We start from the raw sequence: 13,283 nt of genomic DNA on the forward strand, positions 1-13,283 counted from the left end.
AGCGAGGTTTGGTGACTGTATTAACATGACATCAATAATTGTGGGACAAAGGGACAAGCAGTGGATGAAGTTTTTTGAAAAGACTTCAGGGCTGCAGTTAGTAAATGTGTGTCTCCCACAACTTGATGAGCACAAGTGCACGGGAGAAGAGACATGGGCGACACTTGGGTTCCTTATTGCCCGGAAGGGGAGAAGAGCAGGGAGGCAGTAGCACATCTGCAGATGAAACAGTGTTCTTCATGTAAAAATACAAACGCCAAGACGTGAGTTAGGTGATGGGGAGGGGTGTGTGTGTGTGTGTGTGTGTGTTAAATCAGATACCGGACAGTACTTGGAGATGTCAGCCATGCTGTTTCTGAATAATACATTAGTGCTCAGTGGCTGCACCTGGGCAGCTGTGGTTTGGGCTGATGAAGTGGGGGCCACTTCCTAGCACAGCTGTATAGCGGTTGCTGGGATGGCACAGGTGCTCAGGGAATGTGTGATGCGTGACTGAAAGATTAGTAGGGCTAAGGAGTTCATAAGGAATCGTTCCAGTTCTTCTTTCCCTTTAAAAAATAAAAATTGTAGTTCTCAACTGTGTTTTAGGCAAACAGTACACTTTTAGAAGGAAGTCGCAGCCGGCGCCGTGGCTTAACAGGTTAATCCTCCGCCTTGCGGTGCCGGCACACCAGGTTCTAGTCCCAGTTGGGGCGCCGGATTCTATCCCGGTTGCCCCTCTTCCAGGCCAGCTCTCTGCTGTGGCCGAGGAAGGCAGTGGAGGATGGCCCAAGTCCTTGGGCCCTGCACCCGCATGGGAGACCAGGAGAAGCACCTGGCTCCTGGCTTCGGATCAGCGCGATGCGCCGGCCGCAGCGGCCATTGGAGGGTGAACCAATGGCAAAAAGGAAGACCTTTCTCTCTGTCTCTCTCTCTCTCACTATCCACTCTGCCTGTAAAAAAAAAAAAAAGGAAGCCGTGCGCACCCTCTGTACGTCTGAGATCACTGAAGTGCACAGATGCTGAATCTTAGCCCTTTTGTGAGTTAACTCGGGGAAGCCAATGCATAAATGACCCAAGCGGAGGCTTTGCCAATACAGAGGAGGAAGCTTGGAGTGCAAGAATTAGTTACCCTTGTATCTTTCTTTTTACTCAGCTTCCTGTGGGCCTAGCATGTTGCCTCACATGTAGGGGTATAGGGGTACACCTCGTATTGGGGTGTAGGGGTATACCACGTATCTTTGAATGGATTCGGGTCTCCTTAAAATAAACACAGATAATTTATCATTGCAAGTCTATTATGTACCAGGCAAATTTAGTTATATTTGCTCTTACAATGGTTATATTGGCTTTTGCTATGTGGGTTATATTGCTGTGTAACGAACAATCTCCTATCTCAATGCCTTAAAACCACAGACATTTATTTTCCACTCATTCGTCTGTAGGTTGGGTGTGGTTTGGTTAATTGGCTGGGCCAAGCCAGACTTCAGGCCTCCATTTGCATTCCAATCCCGGGGTGAAGGGGCAGCAGCCGGGCTGGACAGTGTCCTGGCAGATCCCAGACGCATCGGGAGAGGGGAGGTGGAGACGCACGGTGCCTTGGAAGGTTTGGGCTCATAACTTGCCCGCTGTCAGTTCTGCCTGTGTTCCTTCAGCCAAAACAGATCGCATGGCCAAGCCCAACATCAGGGGAGTGAGGCAATGCACTTGGCCTGCTCTAGGAGCTGGTGAGGCAGTCACATGAACCGAAGATGGTGTGTACCGAGGAGTGAAGTACTGGCAACAGTAACTCGGTTCACCACAGTGGTAGAGAATAAATGAGAGGGAAGAGGGAAACAGGGCCAAACCAGCCTTTTGGGAGCTTGCAAAACCCAGGCCAGCTGGGTGAAAAATTAACTACAGCGTGCGCAGGTATCAGCCCAGGCCTTGGCAATGATGGGTAAGGAGCGTGGCAGGCCCTGCCTCTCAGCTGACCGCGGCTTGTTCATTTCCTGTCACTGCAGTGGCACTCCTGTCGGAAGGGGAACCAGACATGATGGACTTGCTGTTCTTCTGATGAGCAGTCCGGACCTGACAGGCTGCCCTCTGCTGTGGCAGGAATGAGACAGTCGAGAGTCAAGAGGACGAAGAAGGAGCAAAACAGGGTCCTCTCTCCGCCTGAGATCTGTGGCGAAGTCAGCCCAAGCCTTACCGCTCATAGTTGGGCACAGTTCAGCAGCATGGGCTATGTGCACCACGCCCCAGGCCCAGTCTTCAGCAGGACTCTGAGACGAAGCTTCCAGAGCCGTCTTTGTATATCCAGAGAAACAGCCTTAAGAGTTCAGCTGACTTGGCTTCAGCCAAGCAGGTCCTAAGTAGCAGATGGGAGCCCCAGTCTAATCATGCTGGTCCTTCCCCGGCTGGCTGGTGAGTGACTGGTGTGGGGCCCTGGGATGACAATGTCTACTTCCCTGGAGAAGCCACGGGAACCTTGTGCCGCAGTGCAATGACATGACAGAGGCAGAAAGAAATAGTGGCCAAGGGCCAGCAGCCTCTCTCCCACCCTTTTGCAACATGCTCTGTGTTTAACGAAGAGTGGCTCCACTCTCTAAGGAAGACAAGGATCTGAGAACAGCTGGGAACTCAGATCTCATGAAGCTAAGGGTGTGAGGAGACACACTCCCATGTGTGCCCTGGGTGGGATTATAAATTCAGTGGGCCTTTTTGTGGGGAGCAGTTTGGCATCAGGGATGTTTGCACAAAATCCAACTAAAAGTGGTTTATATTTACGTGTTACCACATGTAAATAAGAAATCCAAAGTTGGGGCAGTTCAGAGTGTTAATTAAACAATTTTTTTCTTTGCCAGCCTCAATGAGTGTTAGATGTTTGCTCTTAAACTTGTGTTCTCATGGTCCCAGTGTGGCTGCAGTCACTCCAACAACCACATCTTCATATACAGTGATGTCTATAGGCAAGAAAAGAGCAAAGCAGAGAAAATTTTTGCCAGGAGCTCTGGGCAGAAAGACTCTAGGCTTCTTTGGCAGAACCAGGTGAGGTCCTACACCTAAATCAATGACTGGCTTGGGAGATGGGGCATCCTTGGCTTGTGTGTAGGGTAGTATTATGGCTGGATAGGGGTTCTGCCTTCCCTGGAGCACAGGGAACAAAGGGAGGGCTTTGTTGGCCAGGAGGAAATGGGCAGTCATCATGGGTAGGTAGCCACTGGTGTTGAGTTTTCAAAATTAAAAATGTACATACTGTGACTTAACCCTTCCATGGTTAGGCACTTACTTTATGACTACACTTGCACAAGTGTGCTGGCGAACTTGAAGACATGCACTGTGACGTTGTTGTGGCACAACACTAGCAAGAAACTAAATGCTTTCACTAGAGGAGTGGTTAAATAAGTGAAGGCACAAATACAGGGAATTGGACAAATCCAGAGGTGTCGATAGAAAAACAACAAAGTAAGTTTCTTTTTCTAAAAGCAAGACACAACTCTATTTTTTGAGATCCCATGATAGTTTTTAGAAAAGTATTCCTTTAAAATATTTATTTGAAAGGCAGAATTACAGAGAGGCAGAGGCAAAAAGAGGGAGAGAAAGAGGTCTTCCATCTGCTGGTTCACTCCCCAAATGGCCACAACAGCTGGAGATAAGCCCATCTGAAACCAGGAGCCAAGAGCTTCTTCCAGGTCTCTCCTGTGAGTACAAGGGCCTAAGCATTTGGGCCATCTTCTGCTGCTTTCCCAGGCCACAACAGAGAGCTGGATTGGAAGCAGAGCAGCTTGGACTCAAACTGGTGCCCAGATAGAATACCGGCCCTGCAGGTGGTAGCTTTACCTGCTACGCTACAGTGCCGGCCCCAAAAGTATTAATTCCTGATTGTGAATAAAAATTTCTGGAAGAAATCCCAAGAAACTTGGTATTCTGGGCTGTGGGATTGGTAGTGTGGTCAGAGGGAAATTTCCTTTTTTATTTTATGCTGCCCTTCTTACTGAATTTTAGGAAAAGCACTGTATTGCCTTCAAAGTGAAAAGTGATAGATATTTCTTAATGGGGTGTAGGGATGGGAAGCTTGAGGGGAAAGCAGGACCCTAAGATGGGCATTATCGGAAGCAAGAAAGAAGGGAGAGGTGCGCCGTTGAGCCATGTGCAATCAGCATGAGGAGACGTGGTGGAGGGGAAGAAGGCCAGGCGTGAGGCACTTTTTATCTTCTTTGGTACTCGGCACAGTGTCGTGCACCTCATTGAGTCAAGTTCACATCTGAAGAGTGAGTGAATGTTTGGATCAAGACTCAGAGCAACTTTATGAAGTGCTCAACAGCTCACGTCAGCAAGAAAGGTTGATTCTGTAGGATATTTATCTTGCAAATAAAGTTTGTCATTTCTTACTTTTTCCTTGAGCTCCCAGACTCAAATTCATTGCTAAGGAGTCAGTCTGAGTAGGAAAGTTTAGATTCATAGTCTGTCTCCTATTGGAGACTACTTACCGAGTTCTGGATAATAATACTGGAAGAGCTCTTTCCTAGGAAGGGCCTTCATGTGTTTATCATACGTGGCTTCAGTGGAGAGCTATCTGTCTTAAACATTGTGTTAGGTATAGAACAAGAAGTTTTCTTTTTTAAGGATTTAAATTTTTGAAAAAAATTACTTAAGAATGGCACAGAGAGGGAGAGAGAGCGAGCGTGCAAGGGAGAGATCTTTAATCCACACGTACATGCCTCAAATGGCCTCAACAGCAAGATCTGGGCCAGGCCAGAGCCAGGAGCCCCATCTGGGTCTCCTCTGTGTGTAGCAGGGGCTCAAGCACTTGGGCCATCTGCTGCTGCCTTCCCAGGTGCGTTAGCGGGGAGCTGGATCAGAAGTTGGGTAGCTGGAACTTGAACCAGCACTCCAATGTGGGATGCCAACCCCGCTGAGCTAGAATGTCAATGGAAAAGATTCTCTGATACTGTAGACAAACACTGCAGAAAGTTTCTATCTTAATTATGTGATCTTGAAAACCATAGAAAGCCACAGTAACAGTGGGGTGGGGAGTGGGGGGGTTTCCAACCTGACTGGCAGGTGTTGCTAGAGGAGAGTCTTAGCGGGTAGAGGAGCTGGTGGGATGAAAGGATTATCCATGTTAGGAGTTTTAAGTAGAATTCTTTTCCATAATGGAAAGCCTTTTTATTAACAAGAGAGGGGAGGAGGAAGTAGAGTACCCCGTTATGTTGCGCTGACTCCTGTAAATCAAGAGAGGGAGTGTCGCACCTGACATTTCCATTGAGTTGCTTTTAACTTGAATACCCTTGGGGTCTAGCAGTCAGCCCTTCTGTAATGGCCACCGGATACCCACTTTACTCAGACAATGATGACATCGTCCAGCTATGGTAAGATCATTTCCTTTGGAACAAAATGCAAAGCTTTTCAGCCTTCACAATGGGAGGAAAATATAAAATTTTAGTAGGTCTGCTCGGCTGTGGGCGGAAGAGAGTCCATGTTTGACCATTATCCACTTTGCTCCTCAGATGTGACCTGGAAAGTTTCCAGCATGATTTTGAAATACAAACAGCAATTACTTGAATACCTTTTCAGTGTGTGTGTGTGTGTGTGTATTTAATGGGTCCTTAGAAATATTTGGAAACAGATTACTACTTTTTTAGAATCATTTTGGCGTCCAAAGAACCTGAGATCATTGGTACATTATGTTCTGGAGTTGTCCTGATTTAAATTTCTTGAGAGAGATGAAGATGGAGAGAGAGAAAGAGATTTACTCTGTGTGTTGTGTGTATGTGTGTGTCTCTGTGTACATTTGTGTACCTACAAAACCCAAATATTCATCCTCACTCAGTGTAGTTTTACTACATGTCCTCTTTGGATTTTCAGTCTATTGTATCTGTAAATATTGTGAATCAGTTGTATAGCTCTAGATGAATTCTGTGTTTACATCAAAAAATATAATACACATTAGCCATAGTAACATTTCTTTACCACTCGTGTTCTAAGTACTTAACATGTGGTAACTCATTTACTTCCTGTAACAACCCTATTATCATCCCATTTTACAGAGAGTAAAGTGGATACAGAGAGCTTGAGCAACTTGCCCAAGGTGATACAGCTGGTGAATGGTGGGGCTGGGCTTCAGTTCAGGCAAGCTGCCTTTTCTTGGTTGAAGAATGTGTGAGACCTGAGTCATTCTTAAATCTGCAGGTTAATTTTGTAAACTGGAGATAATTGCTTCAGCATTTATAATATTTCATTTAATTAAAAGGAGCTTGTCTCATCCGATCCCCTGGCTTCATGACGAGAATTTTCAGTTCTTTTACGCAGCAAACATGTTCTCTCAAGATGATTTTTGTTGTAAATCTGAACTACGTTACAGGGTAATAAATGTAGCTCGCCACCATGCACAACTTTGAGCTGCGAGTTAGCTGTCTGTGCTCTTGCCTAGGGAAGAAAGATGAGCTCTTTAGTTCCCAGCTGACCTCTCAGTTTAAAATGAATTATTCCACCGGAATAAAATATTCTTTGTCTTCCCGCAAAAGCAGCTACTGCTTTCAGAAGCTAACGTCGTTTTTCTCTTCAGTGGTCTGTGATTAATCCTCCTGGCAGCGGCATAACTAGTGATTCAGCCTTCTCCCTGGAATGAAAGCTGGGGTTGGGGTTACACACAGATGACTCCTGAATGCCCAGGTCACTGCCGTGCCCTGGCCCTAACAGAGAAGGACTGGAACTGGGACAGATGGTATCACTGCGGTAGTCAGAGCTTAAATGAGCAGTGCCTGGCACCGCGGGAGACCTCCGTAGATGTTGTGGGCTGCATCGTGTGCTGGGGCACCGCGGGAAGTGCTGGACTGGCCTTAGTCTCTCCACATTCCCACGAAGCAGGTAATGATGTTGTCTCTCTCTCCATGTTCAGATATACACACTGAGGCTTGGAAAGCTTAAGAATTTTTTCTACAACCATGCAGTTAGTAAATGCTTACAATGGCATAAACCCAGTTTTTTTTTTTTTTTTCAAAGTACACAAATCATAAGTATACAGAATCCTCTGGAAGTTTTCTCATGCTTCCTGCCTTTTATTCCTCAACTAAGAGAACCATGTTTTGTTTCTGTCATCACAGATAAGTTTTCATTGTTCTTGGACTTCTTAAAAAGAGAATCCTATTCAGAATGCCTTTTTTTGAGCCTGGCTTTTTCTACTTAATATTAGGCTTGTGAAATTCATCCATGGATCTGCAGATAGCACTGAGTTGTTCTTTCTCATTGTTAAATGTGTTGCTAATTTCTCATATTTCATTTTATGAACATGTCTCAGTAATTGTTTATCTGTTGTTGATGGACTTTGGGTTGCTATAACAGAACACCCCCAGATTGAGTAATTTATAAACAGTAGAACTTTATTTGACTCACCATTTTGGAGGTAGGGGGTGCAAGAGCATGGTGCCATTGTCTAATGAAGGCTTTCTGTACCATCATAACATGGCAGAAAGCAGAAAGACAAGCAAGTCAGGCCAGACCCATCCTAGTCACCAGGAAATGACTTCCTAGATGAAGACATTAAGCTATCCATGAAGACAGAGCCCCAAGATCTAATCACTTCCTAAAGGCCCCCCCCCTACTTTTTTTTAAAGATTTATTTATTTATTTGAAAGGGAGAGAGGGAGAGGAATTGAGGGAGAGGGAGAAAGATTGAGGGAGAGGGAGGGAGGGAAAGGTCTTCCATCCCGGCACCCATATATGGGATGCTGGCACTGCAGATAGTGGCTTTACCTGCTACACCACAGCACTAGCCCTATCCCTTTTTAATAATGTTACAATGGCAATTAAATTTGAACTTTAGTTTTGGTGGTGGCCTTCAAACCATAGCAGGAATCTTCCTAACTTTTAAGGTATTTACAAAGTATAAAGTAGAACACCTTGTACATTAAAATTCTGACCTTTCTTCATTTGTAATTGTGATGATTAAAAACAAGAGTTGATTACAGTAAAACACTTGGAATTCTAGAAAAGTCTAAGATGAAAATGAAAAGCTGTTTTCTGTTCTTCCACCAAGATAAACTGCTGCTAATGTTTAGGTGTGCTGCTGCTTCCTATTTTTACATATGCATATGTGTGTTTTTCCTTTCCTTTTTTTTGTTTTTTAATCACAATTTTTTTTTTTTTCATACAAGCAAGATACTGTTAAGGGGGTATTTTGAATGTCTATGTAATTTAAATAGGAAAGCAATGAATGGAATGCCTAGGATTAGGTGATCGCATGGGCCCTGTACTGCAGTGCTGGGAAGTGCTGGCTGCTCCTGCTCCCAAGGTAGGTGGGAGCGCTGTGGGAAAGTGTGAGCCCCTGGCAGCCAGAGGATGCACAGTGTGTTCTTGGAAAAATGAGTCTTGTTAGCAAACCTGATTACAGAGCATGTAGGAAAACCAGGCTCGTGTCCTAGTGTGAATTGAGTTTACTCAAACTAGCAGGTTGTTGGCCACTTTGGGAAGGTACACACACTTCCGTTGTTTTAATGCTCTTGAACATCACCTTGCAGAGAAAGGCACTTTGGATGGAGGATGTTATGTGGTGTTTAGACCTTATGTTTTTAAACAACAATTGTCCTGTGTTTCCTTTAACTGCATTAACTCTAAGCTTTTGTTGTTTTAAAAATTATTTTCTATTTTCATTTTACTTAAAAAGCAGAGAGAGATTTCATGTGCTGGTTCAGTCCCAGATACATTAAATGGCTGTGACAGTCAGGGCTGGGCCAGGCCAAAACCAGCAGCTCAGAATTCCATCTGGGTCTCCCATTGGGTGGCAGGGACCCAAGTACTTGAGTTAGTCACTCACTCCCAGGGTGTGCATTTTCAGGAAATGGGAATTGGAAGTGGAGCTGTAAATTGAACCCAGGTTCTCTGGGTTCAAGCCCAAGCAATGCCTTAACCACTGTGCCAAATGCCCTTTCCTGAGCTTTTCTTGGTCAACGTGGAGTTTAATCCCCAAGTACTAATTACTGTCTATATTTGAGTAATTTGCTTTGTTGGTGGAAATTTTGAATGGAACCAATGAATGAAATCATTTTGTTTGAAATGATGCATAATGTTCTTCTGAAGATGCAGGACTGATGTTGCTGATGAAAATCCTAATTGGGGGTGGGAGATAGTTCACCAGAAATAAATAGTGCTACAGTCCTGACTTTGTTCTACATGACAATCAGAGACCTCTTAGTCTTGCCTTAAGAGCAGAGAATATGGACTCTTTCTGTTTCTATTGAGGATTTCTGACTTAGGGCAAAGGTCTGTTAAGTGGGTAAAAGTAAATTTTGGGAGTGTGAGGGAATTTGTTTGGGGAATGGTGAATACTTGTTTATAATCCTGTGTTGTTTTTTTTAATAGATTTTTAAACAATTTATTTGAAAGGCAGAGTTACAGAGAGGCAGAGAGAGAGAAAGGTCTTCCATCTGCTGGTTTATTCCCCAGATGGCTACAACAGCCGGAGCTGAGCCGATCTGAAGCCAGGAGCCAGGAGCTACTTCCAGGTCCTCCACGTGGGTGCAGAGGCCCAAGGACTTGGGCCATCTTCTGCTTTCCCAGACCATAGCAGAGAGCTGGATTGGAAGAGGAGCAGCCAGGACTAGAATCAGTGCCCTGATTCTAGTGCTGGCGCGCCAGGCCAGGGTTTTTTTTTTTTTTTTTTAATTTTTTGACAGGCAGAGTGGACAGTGAGAGAGAGAGACAGAGAGAAAGGTCTTCCTTTTTGCCGTTGGTTCACCCTCCAATGGCCGCCGTGGCTGGCGTGCTGTGGCCGGTGCACTGCACTGATCCAATGGCAAGAGCCAGGTGCTTATCCTGGTCTCCCATGGGGTGCAGGGCCCAAGCACTTGAGCCATCCTCCACTGCACTCCCTCAGGCCAGGGTTTTAACCCACTGTTCCACAGCACCAGCCCCCTTCCTTTCCTTTTAAAAGGCCCCTGCAACATTGGCATGCCATTGGGATGCTAGTTTGAGTCCCTGTGGCTCTATTTCCTATCCAGCTCCCTGCTAATGTATCTGGGAAGGCAGCAGAAGATGGTTCCAACCGCTAGTGTCCTGCTACCCATGTGGGAGACCTGGATGAAGCTCCTGGCTCCTGGCTTTGGACTGGCCCAGCCCCAGCTGTTAACGCCATTTGGGGAGTGAACCAGTGGACAGACTATTTCTTTATGTAGCTCTGCCATTCAAGTAATATAAATAAGTTTTTTTTTAAGATTTATTTATTTTTGAAAGAGTTACACAGAGAAGGAGAGGCAGAGAGAGAGAGAAAGAGAGAGAGGTCTTCCATCCACTGGTTTACTCCCCAGATAGCTGCAACAGCCAGAGCTGTGCCAAGCCAGAGCCAGGAGCCAGGAGATTCTTCTGAGTCTCCCATGCAGGTTCAGGGGCCCAAGGACTTGGGCTATCTTCTACTGCTTTCCCAGGCCATAGCAGAGAGCTGGATTGGAATTGGAGCAGCCAGGACTTGAACCAGTGCTCATGTAGGATGCTGGCTTTACCTGCCACGCCACAGCAGCAGACCCATAAATAAATTTTTAAAAACAAAGCCAGAAGTTTTAAAACTTAATTTGATAAATACAAAATAAAGAAAAATAATAGCTTGATTATGGAGCATGTTGAGCAATTAGGTATTTTATATTAGTTCATTTGCCTGATCCTGAGCTTATTTCTTTAAATGCTGAGACTACATATTTAGTGTTTTCATTGCAGTTTTAATAAGGAAGCATTTCCCTGAGTTAGTAAAACGTAGGTACTAAATAAGCCTCATCATTTTCATTCGTATTAATCCTATTTATCTCTTGGGGGTGTGTGTGTGTATATATATATATATATATGATTTATTTATTTATTTGAAAGGCAGAGATACAGAGAGAGGGGGAGAGAGAGATTCTATCTGCTGGTTCACCCCCTAAATGGCCTCAATGGCTGGAGCTGGGCCGATCTGAAGCCAGGAGCTTCTTCTGGGTCTTCCATGTGGGTGCAAGGGCCCAAGGTCTTGGGCCATCTTCCAGTGCTTTCTGAGGCCGTTAGCAGAGAGCTGGATTGGAAGTGGAGCAGCCAGGATTCAAACCAGCGCCCATAAGGGATGCTGGCACCACAGGCGGCGGCCTTATCTACTCTGCCACAGCGCAGGCCCCCTTGGTATCTTCAGTGGTTCTCAGTTTGTAGTCTCTTTGTCCCTAGACTGCACAGTGGTGATGGCTGTGCCTCCAGCTCTCGTAGTCACGAGACTGCTGCCTCTGTGGGAACTGATACCATGCTTGCTCCTATAACGGCGCACACTTCTGGTTCCTTGCATCAACACTTGGCCCTTCATATCCCTGGGTTCTGGTGCTGGCGCTGTGGCGTAGCGGGCTGAGCCTCTGCCTGTGGCTCCAGCATCCCATATGGGCACAGGTTCTGATACCAGCTGCTCCTCTTCTGATCCAGCTCTCTGCTATGGCCTGGGAAAAGCAGCAGAAGATGGCCCAAGTGCTTGGGCCCCTGCACTCGTGTGGGAGACCCGGAGGAGGCTCCTGGGTTTAGATTGCCCCATCTCTGACCACTGCGGCTATTTGGGGAGTGAACCAGCGGATGGAGGACCTTTTTCTCTGTCTCTTCCTGTCTCTGTAACTTTGCCTCTCAAATAAATAAAATAAATAAACTTAAAAAACAAACAAACAAACATATCCCTAGGTTTCATATCCTTGGATTCAGTCAACCACAGGCCAAAAATATTGAGAAAAAAAAAAGTGTGTGTACTGAACATGTAGAGACTTTTTAAAAAATTGTCATTATTTCCTAAACAACATAGAATAATAACTTACTTTGCCTAATACCTCACACAGTATAAATGCTATCAAGGGATGGTTTCAGGTCTATAGGAGGACATGTATAAGTTATGTTGTGTTAAATACTATGTTATTTTGTTTATTACTCTTATTATGTGAGAGATAGAGAAAGCTGCTACCTCCTGGTTTGCTCCTCAAAAGCCCCCAGTGGCCAGGGATGGCTGAGGCTGAGACCAGAAGCTAGGAATGCAATCCAAGTCTTCCACGTGGGTGGCAGGAAGCTAAGTACTTAAACTGCCACTGTGGCTTCCCAGAGCCTGCGTTGGTAGGAAGCTGGAGTTGGGCACCGAACCCAGGTACCCTGATATGGGATGCAGGTATCTAATCCACCAGTTAAATGCCTCTTCTCGATTACACTAACTTTTAAATTAATTTTATTTATGAGAGAGATAAAGAGTGCTATTTCCCATATGGTTGGTTCACTCCCCAAAATGCCCATAGTAGCTGGGGTTGGACCAGAGAGGCAGAAGCCAGGAGCCAGGAACTCAATCCAGGTCTTCTACATGGCTGGCAGGGACCCACGTACTGTGACATCACCTGCTGCCTCCTAGGGTGCACACTAGCAGGAAACTGGGGTGTGGACTTCCAAGTGGTGGGTTAGTTACCATGCCAAATGGCTGCCTGTTCTTGTGCCACTTTACTCAAGGACTCTATGGATTTTCATATCCACACAGGGCCCTGGAGCCGATCCCCTCAGAGGCGTGCCTGTACTTGCCTTTGGGCTGGGGACTGTAACTTCAGCTAGTGTGGATCACCTCTGGGGAGCTGGGGCCCTTATCTCCATGAGAACATCAATCCTGGTTCTTAAATTTTAGCAAGAGAGAACATCCCAGGAAGATATTGTAAGGCTCATGGAATTGCTACAAAGGTTGGGAGAGGCTCTGGAACTGGCCAGGCCTAAGAGGAGCCTGGTAGGGAGGACCGCAGCCTGGAGCCCTCACAGGCACCCCCAGGGCCTACGCTGGCCTCCAGTCACTGGCTGGGGGCAGAGCCGAGGTCTAGACGTTTCTTTCCTCCTGGCTGATGGCGCTTTGTTTGGAGCCTCACGTGGGCCTGGGGAATCCCTCGGCAGCATTGGCACGGGAAGGGATAGCCTTCGGTTACTCCAGTGTGGCTCGTTTCTGTCCTCTTTCCAGTGCCCCTGAATAATTGCTTCCGTCTCCTTCTGCGGGGTCTTTAGGGTCAGAGGGGGAGCGTGGCCGTGGATCCACGAACTCGGCTCCCTGTGGACAGGTTCACTTAGGAGTTACCCTTGGGCCGCCCCACCTCCAGGCAGCCTTGTGGCACCAGGGCACGCTGTTGGGGGTTGAGCTTTCGGTAGACGGTTATACCAAGTTTGCTGGTGGCTGGGCAAAAGTATAGTTTTTGCAGACATAGTCTGGCGGTGGGATGGCTGGATGACTGAGGTCGCGTGGAGGACCAAATTCCAGTTTCTCAGGTGGTTTCAAGGAGAAGAGGGCTGGATGATGAGTGGACGTGGTGTGGTTAAGCTGC

The 13,283-nt window shown here is 46.2% G+C and overlaps 1 protein-coding gene across 4 annotated transcripts in view; it reads left to right on the plus strand.

Annotated features, from left to right (window-relative positions):
• The window catches only part of CGNL1 (cingulin like 1), a 176,369-nt gene that overhangs the window by 15,740 nt on the left and 147,346 nt on the right, over nucleotides 1-13,283 (plus strand). Inside the window, exon 1 of one of the 4 annotated variants that reach the window (XM_062205996.1) lies at nucleotides 6,759-6,831. The exons of 2 other annotated variants lie outside the window; for them this stretch is intronic. The gene's annotated coding sequence lies outside the window, so the exon portion shown is untranslated. Of the gene's footprint in view, nucleotides 1-6,758; nucleotides 6,832-13,283 lie in introns of those variants that run through there. One more of the 4 variants, XM_062206000.1, reaches the window with a different exon arrangement.

The sequence above is a fragment of the Lepus europaeus genome, chromosome 11 (genome assembly GCF_033115175.1).
Source record: "Lepus europaeus isolate LE1 chromosome 11, mLepTim1.pri, whole genome shotgun sequence".
Taxonomy (NCBI): Eukaryota; Metazoa; Chordata; class Mammalia; order Lagomorpha; family Leporidae; genus Lepus; species Lepus europaeus.